This window comes from Acipenser ruthenus, chromosome 48 (assembly GCF_902713425.1).
Source record: "Acipenser ruthenus chromosome 48, fAciRut3.2 maternal haplotype, whole genome shotgun sequence".
In the NCBI taxonomy this organism is placed as follows: domain Eukaryota; kingdom Metazoa; phylum Chordata; class Actinopteri; order Acipenseriformes; family Acipenseridae; genus Acipenser; species Acipenser ruthenus.
Window position 1 is genome coordinate 6,517,634 of NC_081236.1, and position 13,226 is coordinate 6,530,859.

The 13,226-nt window shown below is 43.7% G+C and overlaps 2 non-coding genes across 2 annotated transcripts; both read left to right on the forward strand.

Annotated features, from left to right (window-relative positions):
• The first annotated feature begins 3,515 nt into the window (after window positions 1-3,515).
• trnaa-cgc (transfer RNA alanine (anticodon CGC)) lies at window positions 3,516-3,587 on the forward strand. Its single transcript has one exon. It is a non-coding gene; the product is annotated as a tRNA-Ala (tRNA).
• Window positions 3,588-10,605: 7,018 nt separating this feature from the next.
• trnaa-cgc (transfer RNA alanine (anticodon CGC)) lies at window positions 10,606-10,677 on the forward strand. Its single transcript has one exon. It is a non-coding gene; the product is annotated as a tRNA-Ala (tRNA).
• Window positions 10,678-13,226: the final 2,549 nt, after the last annotated feature.

Consider the following 13,226-nt stretch of genomic DNA (forward strand, 5'->3'; position numbering starts at 1 on the left):
ACCTGTAAGTCTTTTGGGGTAAGTTTCTACCAGGTTTGCACATCTGGATCGTGCAATATTCACCCATTCTTCTTGGCAAAATTATTCAAGCTCTGTCAAGTTGGATGGGGATCGTTGGTGGACAGCAATCTTCAAGTCTTGCCACTGATTCTCAATCTGATTCAAGTCCGGGCTTTGACTGGGCCACTCTAGGATGTTCGCTTTCTTGTTTTTAAGCCACTCCAGTGTCGCTTTGGCTGTGTGCTTGGGGTCATTGTCCATTGATTTTGCCCTCTACACTGACAAGCTTCCCAGTCCCTGCCGATGAAAAGCATCCCCATAGCATGATCCTTTTTTGCAAATTCCAAGCGGGATTTTACATGGGCCTTTTTCAGAAATGGCTTCCTTCTTGCCACTTTTCCATACAGGCCAGATTTGTGGAGTACCTGAGCTATTGTTGACACATGGACAGTTTCTTTCGTCTCAGCCATGGAACGCTGTAGGTCTTTCAGAGTTGTCATTGGCCTCTTGATGACTTCTCTGACCAATGCCCTTCTTACCCGGCTGCTCAGTTTGGGAGGACGGCCTGCTCTAAGCAGATTCGTGGTGGTGCCGTATACCTTCCACTTCTTAATGGTAGACTTGACAGTGCTCCAAGGGATATTCAATGCCTTTGAAATCGTTTTATACCCCTCCCCTGATCTGTGCCTTTCCACAACTTTATTCCAGAGTTGTCTTGGTCTTCATGGTAGTATCTTTGCTTTGAATGCACTATCTAACTGTGGGACAGGTGTATTTAATCCAAAATCATGTGAACCATTTTTATTGCACACAGATGGACTCCATTGAACTTATTGTGTGAATTCTGAAGGCAATTGGTTGTACCAGAGCTTATTTAGGAGTGTCATAGCAAAGGGGGTGAGTACTTATCTAATGAAGACTTCTCAGGTTTTTATTTTTCCCACATTGAAAGTGTTGAGTAGGTTGTGTAAATCCCATTTAAATGTCCAAGGGCGATGAATAGTGAATACTTACTATAGGCACTGTACATCCCCTGTTGTCATCTTAGTCTCACTCTGTGCAACAAAACATAGATAGATTGACTGAATGAATGATTGAATGAATGAATGAATGAATGAATGAATGAATGAATGAAAGGGCTGGCTGATGGAAGAACAGTGGTTCTCAACCCTGGTCCTGGGGACTCAGTGTCCTGCTGGTTTTTGTTCCAACTGAGCTCTCAATTACTTAATTGAACCCTTAATGGGACTAATCAGAGCTTTTTACTTATTTTAAAGAGTTGGAGATTTCAAGTTAAATACAAAATGATATAAGGAACTTGGAAGCTAATCAATTTAAAAAGTCAAATTAAGCAAATTCTTAGTTCAATTAAGTAATTGAGAGTTCAGTTGGAACAAAAACCAAAACTGAAATGTGTTTTTTTTTTATGTGTGATTGCTGCATGGAGGACGAGGTGACCGAGCGGTAAAGGCGATGTATTGCACTGTGCTCTGCACGCGCAGGTTTGAATCCCATCCCCGTCGTTTTCTGGCACATTCTCCTCCATGGCCTTGGCTCCGTCTACCTCACTTTTGCCGTGTAGCTTAAAACAGTGCAGGGCTCTGTGGCACAATGGACTTCTAGACCATCTGTGTAGTATGATTCAAAGGGTATAGTTTTGAGTCATGAATGCTTATACATGATTTTTTATTACTTAGTTGTGTTTTTTTTAGAAGAAGGTATGCATTTACCTTTGAAAGAAGAAATTAAAGAGGCACTGCGGGGATTCGAACCCAGTGTCACAGAGTGACCCTGAAACCCATCTTCCCTTGTACGAGGTGTGAGCACCTTTTTTGAGTGAAAGGGGTAAGCGGCAGAGATGTCTGGCTCTTTGACAGAAACAGTTTAATTAATTTGTGATTTTCCCAGCTAACAAGATTGAAGTTTTTGCAGGTATGAAGTAAAGGCCCTGCTTGCCGCACAGGGGAGCAGAGTGCAGCACAGGAGAGCAGGGTACAGCACAGGGGAGCTGGGTACAGCACAGGGGAGCAGGGTACAGCACATGGGAGCAGGGTACAGCACAGGGGAGCTGGGTACAGCACAGGGGAGCAGGGTACAGCACAGGAGAGCAGAGTGCAGCAGAGGAGAGCAGGGTACAGCGCTGAGTACAGCACAGGGGAGCAGGGTACCGCACTGGGGAGCAGAGTGCAGCACAGGAGAGCAGGGTACAGCACAGGGTACAGCACAGGGGACCAGGATACAACACAGGGGAGCAGGGTACAGCACAGGAAAGCAGGGTGCAGCGCAGAACCAAACTCCCTGCTGCCCTAGACCTCTACCGCTCTCTCCTCTCCTCCTTCTCCTTTACTCTTTCCTCTGCTAAATGTTCTTATTTCCAATCTATAATCCAAGCCTCCACTAACAACCCATGTAAACTATTCTCTACCTTCTCCTCCCTCCTAAACCCTCCCCCCTCCTCCTCCCTCTATCTCCTCTGATGACTTTGCCTCTTTCTTCTCTTTTAAAATCTCAGATATCCACCCAACTCTTTAACACATCTCCCTCCCCCGCATCCCCTCCCGCTCCAACCCCTACATCCACTGCATCCCCTACTAACTCACCCTCCTTCTCCACCTTCTCTCCCCTCTCAGACTGACCTCTCCTCCCTGCTCCAGGGTCACAAACCCACCACACGTGCCCTGGACCTCCTCCCGACTCACCTCTTTCAAGCTGCTGCTCCTGCTCTACTTCCCTTCATCTCCTCCCTTCTCAACACCTCTCTCCTTTCTGGACTCTTTCCCTCTGCCTTCAAACAGGCCTCTATCACTCCCCTTCTCAAAAAACCTACCCTCAACCCCACCTCCCTCCAGAGCTACCATCCTCCCTCCAGAGTCTCCCTCCTACCCTTCCTCTCCAAAACCCTCGAGTGGGCTGTACACCGCCAGCTCTCTGCTTTCCTGTCCAACCACTCTCAACAATCTGGCTTCTGCTCTGCTGACTCCACTGAAACCGCCCTTCTGTCTGTCACTGACTCACTAAACTGCCCGAGCTGCCTCTATCTCCTCTGTCCTAATTCTCCTCGACCTCTCTGCTGCCTTTGATTCTGTCGATCATTCTATTCTACTATCCTCTCTCGCTGACCTGGGAATCTCTGGCACTGCTCTGGCCTGGTTCTCCACCTACCTCTCCAACCGCACTTACCAGGTAACCTGGCGTGGAGTAACCTCCTCACCTCGCCTTCTCTCAACAGGAGTCCCCCAAGGGTCAGTCTTCGGTCCTCTTCTGTTCTCTCTCTACACCCGATCCCTGGGCCTCCTCCTCTCTAATTCCCAGCACATCTCCACTCTGGCACACACTTGCCGATTCTTCCTGAGCAACATACGAAGAATCTGACACCTTCCTCACCAACTACACCACCCAGTTCCTGGTCCAGACCCTGGTACTCTCCCGTCTAGACTACCGCTCACTCCACCGGCTCCCGATCGCTGCTCGCATCCAGTTCAAGACTTCAAGAGTTCAAGTGCTCAATGGCAACAGGGGATGTAGCTCAGTGGTAGAGCGCATGCTTCGCATGTATGAGGCCCCGGGTTCAATCCCCGGCATCTCCAGGTGGTATTTCTTTACCCCGCCCTTCCATGAAATCACACTTTGTTGTTTATTAAAAACACTCTTCCAAAACCCAGCCCTTTCTGGTTTCATTCATTCAATCAATCTATCTATCTTTTGATTTATAAATGTAATTATTTATTTTATTAATCTCTATCTAACTTTTGATTCAGAATTTTAAATATATTTATATATGTTTTCTCTATCTATATTTTGATTTCAAAAAATAAATATAATTTTTTTTTACTCTCTCCTTCTCTCTATCCATCTAACTATTAGGCATACCATTACAAAAAAAGTCTTCTTATCTTCAACATTTCACACGATTAATGTTGTCATTGAAGCTAAATCAATCAGAATAACAGGACAAGAGGGAGACGCAAAAGAGATATGCTCCAGGAGCCGGTTTTTTAAAACTTGTAATCTGGATCGTTTTGATCCGTTTGTTCAGAAAATGTCACTGCTGAATTATCCATATTACGAATTGCGATTAAAATGTCCAGCATTTTAAAAAGTAATCTCGGTCACAAAATATAGGATTACAAATCCAGATAATTTGTATCCAGATTACAAGTTTTGAAAAAGCAGCTCCTGGTGAGCCTCCAAATCACAACCGCAGCGTCCTGCCGTACAAGTACCACACAAAAGACAAGTGCACCACTTGGAGCACTGGGAGACGATGTCAGAAAAATTGAGGAAAGCTGTCAAAACAAAATAATCTTGCTGGCCACCAAGTCCTGGGACAGTTTTGTAGCCCTTCAGTTTAGCACACCGAGCAGCTGGCAAGTGTGAGGCATTGTGGCTTAGTTGGTTAAAGCACCTGCCTTGTAAACAGGAAATCCTTGGTTTGAATCCCAGCAGTGCCTCTTTTACTTCTTCTCCCAAAGTTAAATGCATACCTTCTTCTAAAAAGATTAATTCCTAAAATTAACGTAGTAGGGATTCACAGAAATACATGCACATGGATTAGGGAGCTTTTAACATGTAGAAAACAGAAAGTATTAATTAGACGAGAAACCTCAAAATGGAGCGAGGTAACCAGTGGTGTACCACAGGGATCAGTATTAGGTCCTCTGCTATTTGTAATCTACATTCATGATTTAGATTCTGGTATAGTAAGCAAACTTGTTAAATTTGCAGACGATACAAAAATAGGAGTAGCAAACACTGCTGCAGGAGCAAAGTTCATTCAAAATGATCTAGACAGCATTCAGACACATGGCAAATGACATTTAATAGAGAAAAGTGTAAAGTACTGCATGCAGGCAATAAAAATGTGCATTATAAATATCATGTAGAAGATACTGAAATTGAAGAAGGAATCTATGAAAAAGATCTAGGAGTTTATGTTGACTAAGAAATGTCTTCATCTAGACAATGTGGGGAAGCCAACAAGATGCTCGGATATATTATGAAAAATGTTGATTTTAAATCAAGGGAAGTAATGTTAAAACTTAAGAATGCATTAGTAAGACCTCAACTAGAATATTGTGTTCAGTTCTGGTCTCCTCGTTACAAAAAGGATATTGCTGCTCTAGAAAGAGTGCAAAGAAGAGCAACCAGAATTATCCCAGGTTTAAAAGGCATGTCGTATGCAGACAGGCTCAAAGAATTGAATCTATTCAGTCTTGAACAAATTAGACTATGCGGTGATCTGATTCAAGCATTCAGAATTCTAAAAGGTATTGACAATGTCGACCCAAGGGACTTTTTAGACCTGAAAAAAGAAACAAGGATCAGAGGTCACAAATGGAGATTAGATAAAGGGGCATTCAGAACAGAAAATAGGAGGCACTTTTTTTACACAGAGGATTCTAGAACCAATTCCCCAGTAATGTTGTTGAAGCTGACACCCTGGGATCCTTCAAGAAGCTGCTTGATGAGGTTCTAGGATCAATAAGCTACTAACAGCCAAACGCGCAAGATGGGCCGAATGGCCTCCTCTCATTTGCAAACTTTGTTTTGTTCTTACATTGTGCTCATTCTGCTTTTAACCTCGTGTTAAGCCCTACACCGAGGGGAAAGGCCATCCAAAAATTGGAATGAACTTGTAAATGCTCCTCTCCATGGAACTCTCTAGTCACCCCTTTGCGGTCCTATGTCGGACCCTGTCCCACCTCATCAGAAAGACATGAAGCACATGAAGCAGAAAAAGCAGAGAAAACCTTTCAATGGCATAGTGAGACTGATAGGAGCTAAGAGAAGCCGAAAAAAAGGGGTGTATCTGAGCAATACACAAAGCTCCGGCACCACAGAGAGAACACGGACATAAACAAACAAGATAGCTGCTTCTGCATCCAGCGCTCAAAGAATATCACAGACATTATTTGCAGAGCTTTTTGTGATGTTATAGTAATAAAATAATGACTTGGATCGCATTATAAAAGAGTATTTCTTTGGGAGAAACAGTTTGGACATTATATATGAAATATTGAAGAATTTGGTGATAAAACGAGTGATCAGGAGAGGATTTATCGGTATGCACGACTATGAAGAGGTATGTGAAAAATACAGCAAACAAGGGGTGGAGCGGGGCCAGGAGGTGCAGTATTGAGTGTCCTTTTGATATGCAGTGCCTTTTAAACCTGTTTTACTGTGAAAAAAATACTTTTAAACAGCGTGTGTGAAAATAAATTGGACCTGACGCACCTGAGACGTGCTGAATAAATGGACTGCTAAGGTGTGACAGGACAGCAGATACATAATGTCCAAACTGTTTCTCCCAAAGAAATACTCTTTTATTTTTACAAACAAAAATACCCAAAATAATCCAAATGAAAAACAATAATCCACCCCGCTATCAACAATGATATCGGGGTAAAAACAGAAACAGGTTCAGTCTCAAAAAGTAAATAATAAGTCACTCCTCAACCACAATCCTCGGCAAAGTTGAGGTAGATGGAACCAAGGCCAGAAAACGACGGGGATGGGATTCAAACCTGCGCGTGCAGAGTACAGTGCAATACATCGCCTTTACCGCTCGGTCACCTCGTCCTCCATGCAGCAATCACATAAAAAAAACACATTTCAGCTTTCACCCAGCCCTATATTAACTGATGACCCCCCCAAGCTTGTCCAAACCAATCCCTGTCGGGCACCAGACTTGACTGAAAGACTGGGAGATTTCCACTTATTTACCAATACAGTAGATAGATAGATAGATTGAATGAATGAAACCAGAAAGGGCCAGGTGGTGGGTTAGGGTTAGGAGTGTTTTAATAAACAACAAAGTGTGATTTCATTGTAATATTAAGTAAAGGAATTCCACCTGGAGAGTGAACCCAGGGCCTCATACATGTGATGCATGCACTCTACCACTGAGCTACAGTGCCTATAGAAAGTATTCACCCCCCTTGGAAGTTTACAACCTGACATCTTGATGTATTTAAATGGGATTTTTTCCTTTGATTTACACAACCTACTCAACACTTTGAAGAGGCAAGAGAATTTTTATTGTGAAACAACAGTTAATGAAAAATAAAAAAACTGAAATGTCTTGGTTAGATAAGTATTCACCCCTGAGTCAATACTTGGTAGAAACAACTTTGGCACCTGTAAGTCTTTTGGGGTAAGTTTCTACCAGGTTTGCACATCTGGATCGTGCAATATTCACCCATTCTTCTTGGCAAAATTATTCAAGCTCTGTCAAGATGGATGGGGATCATTGGTGGACAGCAATCTTCAAGTCTTGCCACTGATTCTCAATCTGATTCAAGTCCGGGCTTTGACTGGGCCACTCTAGGATGTTCGCTTTCTTGTTTTTAAGCCACTCTAGTGTCTCTTTGGCTGTGTGCTTGGGGTCATTGTCCATTCATTTTGCCCTCTACCCTGACAAGCTTCCCAGTCCCTGCCGATGAAAAGCATCCCCATAGCATGATCCTTTTTTGCAAATTCCAAGCAGGATTTTACATTGGCCTTTTTCAGAAATGGCTTCCTTCTTGCCACTTTTCCATACAGGCCAGATTTGTGGAGTACCTGAGCTATTGTTGACACATGGACAGTTTCTTTCGTCTCAGCCATGGAACGCTGTAGGTCTTTCAGAGTTGTCATTGGCCTCTTGGTGACTTCTCTGACCAATGCCCTTCTTACCCGGCTGCTCAGTTTGGGAGGACGGCCTGCTCTAAGCAGATTCGTGGTGGTGCCGTATACCTTCCACTTCTTAATGGTAGACTTGACAGTGCTCCAAGGGATATTCAATGCCTTTGAAATCGTTTTATACCCCTCCCCTGATCTGTGCCTTTCCACAACTTTATTCCAGAGTTGTCTTGGTCTTCATGGTAGTACCTTTGCTGTGAATGCACTATCTAACTGTGGGACAGGTGTATTTAATCCAAAATCATGTGAACCTTTTCTATTGCACACAGATGGACTCCATTGAACTTATTGTGTGAATTCTGAAGGCAATTGGTTGCACCAGGGCTTATTTAGGAGTGTCATAGCAAAGGGGGTGAGTACTTATCTAATTAAGACTTCTCAGGTTTTTATTTTTCCCACATTGAAAGTGTTGAGTAGGTTGTGTAAATCCCATTTAAATGCATCAAGATTTCAGGTTGTAACACAACAAACTGTGAAAACGTCCAAGGGGGATGAATAGTGAATACTTACTATAGGCACTGTACATCCCCTGTTGTAATCTTAGTCTCACTCTGTGCAACAAAACATAGATAGATTGAATGAACGAATGAATGAATGATTGAATGAATGAATGAATGAATGAATGAAAGGGCTGGCTGATGGAAGAACAGTGGTTCTCAACCCTGGTCCTGGGGACTCAGTGTCCTGCTGGTTTTTGTTCCAGCTGAGCTCTCAATTACTTAATTGAACCCTAATCAATTTAAAAAGTCAATTTAAGCAAATTCTTAGTTCAATTAAGTAATTGAGAGTTCAGTTGGAACAAAAACCAAAACTGAAATGTGTGTTTTTTTTATGTGTGATTGCTGCATGGAGGACGAGGTGACCGAGCTGTAAAGGCGATGTATTGCACTGTACTCTGCACGCGCAGGTTTGAATCCCATCCCCGTCGTTTTTTGGCACATTTTCCTCCGTGGCCTTGGCTCCATCTATCTCACTTTTGCCGTGTAGCTTAAAACAGTGCAGGGCTCTGTGGCGCAATGGACTTCTAGTCCATCTGTGTAGTATGATTCAAAGGGTATAGTTTTGAGTCATGAATGCTTATACATGATTTTTTATTACTTAGTTGTGTTTTTTTTAGACGAAGGTATGCATTTACCTTTGGAAGAAGAAATTAAAGAGGCACTGCGGGGATTCGAACCCAGTGTCACAGAGTGACCCTGAAAACCATCTTCCCTTGTACGAGGTGTGAGCACCTTTTTTGAGTGAAAGGGGTATGCGGCAGAGATGTCTGGCTCTTTGACAGAAACAGTTTAATTAATTTGTGATTTTCCCAGCTAACAAGATTGAAGTTTTTGCAGGTATGAAGTAAAGGCCCTGCTTGCCGCACAGGGGAGCAGAGTGCAGCACAGGGGAGCTGGGTACAGCACAGGGGAGCAGGGTACAGCACAGGGGAGCTGGGTACAGCACAGGGGAGCAGGGTACAGCACAGGGGAGCTGGGTACAGCACAGGGGAGCAGGGTACAGCACAGGAGAGCAGAGTGCAGCAGAGGAGAGCAGGGTACAGCGCTGAGTACAGCACAGGGGAGCAGGGTACCGCACAGGGGAGCAGAGTGCTGCACAGGAGAGCAGGGTACAGCACAGGGTACAGCACAGGGGACCAGGATACAACACAGGGGAGCAGGGTACAGCACAGGAAAGCAGGGTACAGCGCAGAACCAAACTCCCTGCTGCCCTAGACCTCTACCGCTCTCTCCTCCTCTCCTCCTTCTCCTTTACTCTTTCCTCTGCTAAATGTTCTTATTTCCAATCTATAATCCAAGCCTCCACTAACAACCCATGTAAACTATTCTCTACCTTCTCCTCCCTCCTAAACCCTCCCCCCTCCTCCTCCCTCCTCTATCACCTCTGATGACTTTGCCTCTTTCTTCTCTTTTAAAATCTCAGATACCCACAAACTCTTTAACACATCTCCCTCCCCCGCACCCCCTCCCGCTCCAACCCCTACATCCACTGCATCCCCTACTAACTCACCCTCCTTCTCCACCTTCTCTCCCCTCTCAGACTGACCTCTCCTCCCTGCTCCAGGGTCACAAACCCACCACACGTGCCCTGGACCTCCTCCCGACTCACCTCTTTCAAGCTGCTGCTCCTGCTCTACTTCCCTTCATCTCCTCCCTTCTCAACACCTCTCTCCTTTCTGGACTCTTTCCCTCTGCCTTCAAACAGGCCTCTATCACTCCCCTTCTCAAAAAACCTACCCTCAACCCCACCTCCCTCCAGAGCTACCATCCTCCCTCCAGAGTCTCCCTCCTACCCTTCCTCTCCAAAACCCTCGAGTGGGCTGTACACCGCCAGCTCTCTGCTTTCCTGTCCAACCACTCTCAACAATCTGGCTTCTGCTCTGCTGACTCCACTGAAACCGCCCTTCTGTCTGTCACTAACTCACTAAACTGCCCGAGCTGCCTCTATCTCCTCTGTCCTAATTCTCCTCGACCTCTCTGCTGCCTTTGATTCTGTCGATCATTCTATTCTACTATCCTCTCTCGCTGACCTGGGAATCTCTGGCACTGCTCTGGCCTGGTTCTCCTCCTACCTCTCCAACCGCACTTACCAGATAACCTGGCGTGGAGTAACCTCCTCACCTCGCCTTCTCTCAACAGGAGTCCCCCAAGGGTCAGTCTTCGGTCCTCTTCTGTTCTCTCTCTACACCCGATCCCTGGGCCCCCTCCTCTCTAATTCCCAGCACATCTCCACTCTGGCACGCACTTGCCGATTCTTCCTGAGCAACATACGAAGAATCTGACACCTTCCTCACCAACTACACCACCCAGCTCCTGGTCCAGACCCTGGTACTCTCCCGTCTAGACTACCGCTCACTCCACTGGCTCCCGATCGCTGCTCGCATCCAGTTCAAGACTTCAAGAGTTCATGTGCTCAATGACAACAGGGGATGTAGCTCAGTGGTAGAGCGCATGCTTCGCATGTATGAGGCCCCGGGTTCAATCCCCGGCATCTCCAGGTGGTATTTCTTTACCCCGCCCTTCCATGAAATCACACTTTGTTGTTTATTAAAAACACTCTTATAAAACCCAGCCCTTTCTGGTTTCATTCATTCAATCAATCTAGCTATCTTTTGATTTATAAATGTAATTATTTATTTTATTAATCTCTATCTAACTTTTGATTCAGAATTATAAATATATTTATATATGTTTTCTCTATCTATATTTTGATTTCAAAAAATAAATATAATTTTTTTAACTCTCTCCTTCTCTCTATCCATCTAACTATTAGGCATACTATTACAAAAAAAGTCTTCTTATCTTCAACATTTCACACGATTAATGTTGTCATTGAAGCTAAATCAATCAGAATAACAGGACAAGAGGGAGACGCAAAAGAGATATGCTCCAGGAGCCGGTTTTTTAAAACTTGTAATCTGGATCGTTTTGATCCGTTTGTTCAGAAAATGTCACTGCTGAAATATCCATATTACGAATTGCGATTAAAATGTCCAGCATTTTAAAAAGTAATCTCGGTCACAAAATATAGGATTACAAATCCAGATAATTTGTATCCAGATTACAAGTTTTGAAAAAGCAGCTCCTGGTGAGCCTCCAAATCACAACCGCAGCGTCCTGCCGTACAAGTACCACACAAAAGACAAGTGCACCACTTGGAGCACTGGGAGACGATGTCAGAAAAATTGAGGAAAGCTGTCAAAACAAAATAATCTTGCTGGCCACCGTGTCCTGGGACAGTTTTGTAGCCCTTCAGTTTAGCACACCGAGCAGCTGGCAAGTGTGAGGCATTGTGGCTTAGTTGGTTAAAGCACCTGCCTTGTAAACAGGAAATCCTTGGTTTGAATCCCAGCAGTGCCTCTTTTACTTCTTCTCCCAAAGTTAAATGCATACCTTCTTCTAAAAAGATTAATTCCTAAAATTAACGTAGTAGGGATTCACAGAAATACATGCACATGGATTAGGGAGCTTTTAACATGTAGAAAACAGAAAGTATTAATTAGACGAGAAACCTCAAAATGGAGCGAGGTAACCAGTGGTGTACCACAGGGATCAGTATTAGGTCCTCTGCTATTTGTAATCTACATTCATGATTTAGATTCTGGTATAGTAAGCAAACTTGTTAAATTTGCAGACGATACAAAAATAGGAGTAGCAAACACTGCTGCAGGAGCAAAGTTCATTCAAAATGATCTAGACAGCATTCAGACACATGGCAAATGACATTTAATAGAGAAAAGTGTAAAGTACTGCATGCAGGCAATAAAAATGTGCATTATAAATATCATGTAGAAGATACTGAAATTGAAGAAGGAATCTATGAAAAAGATTTAGGAGTTTATGTTGACTAAGAAATGTCTTCATCTAGACAATGTGGGGAAGCCAACAAGATGCTCGGATATATTATGAAAAATGTTGATTTTAAATCAAGGGAAGTAATGTTAAAACTTAAGAATGCATTAGTAAGACCTCAACTAGAATATTGTGTTCAGTTCTGGTCTCCTCGTTACAAAAAGGATATTGCTGCTCTAGAAAGAGTGCAAAGAAGAGCAACCAGAATTATCCCAGGTTTAAAAGGCATGTCGTATGCAGACAGGCTCAAAGAATTGAATCTATTCAGTCTTGAACAAATTAGACTATGCGGTGATCTGATTCAAGCATTCAGAATTCTAAAAGGTATTGACAATGTCGACCCAAGGGACTTTTTAGACCTGAAAAAAGAAACAAGGATCAGAGGTCACAAATGGAGATTAGATAAAGGGGCATTCAGAACAGAAAATAGGAGGCACTTTTTTTACACAGAGGATTCTAGAACCAATTCCCCAGTAATGTTGTTGAAGCTGACACCCTGGGATCCTTCAAGAAGCTGCTTGATGAGGTTCTAGGATCAATAAGCTACTAACAGCCAAACGCGCAAGATGGGCCGAATGGCCTCCTCTCATTTGCAAACTTTGTTTTGTTCTTACATTGTGCTCATTCTGCTTTTAACCTCGTGTTAAGCCCTACACCGAGGGGAAAGGCCATCCAAAAATTGGAATGAACTTGTAAATGCTCCTCTCCATGGAACTCTCTAGTCACCCCTTTGCGGTCCTATGTCGGACCCTGTCCCACCTCATCAGAAAGACATGAAGCACATGAAGCAGAAAAAGCAGAGAAAACCTTTCAATGGCATAGTGAGACTGATAGGAGCTAAGAGAAGCCGAAAAAAAGGGGTGTATCTGAGCAATACACAAAGCTCCGGCACCACAGAGAGAACACGGACATAAACAAACAAGACAGCTGCTTCTGCATCCAGCACTCAAAGAATATCACAGACATTATTTGCAGAGCTTTTTGTGATTTTATAGTAATAAAATAATGACTTGGATCGCATTATTGAAGAATTTGGTGATAAAACGAGTGATCAGGAGTGGATTTATCGGTATGCACGACTATGAAGAGGTATGTGAAAAATACAGCAAACAAGGGGTGGGGCGGGGCTGGAGGTGCAGTATTGAGTGTCCTGTTGATATGCAGTGCCTTTTAAACCTGTTTTACTGTGAAAAA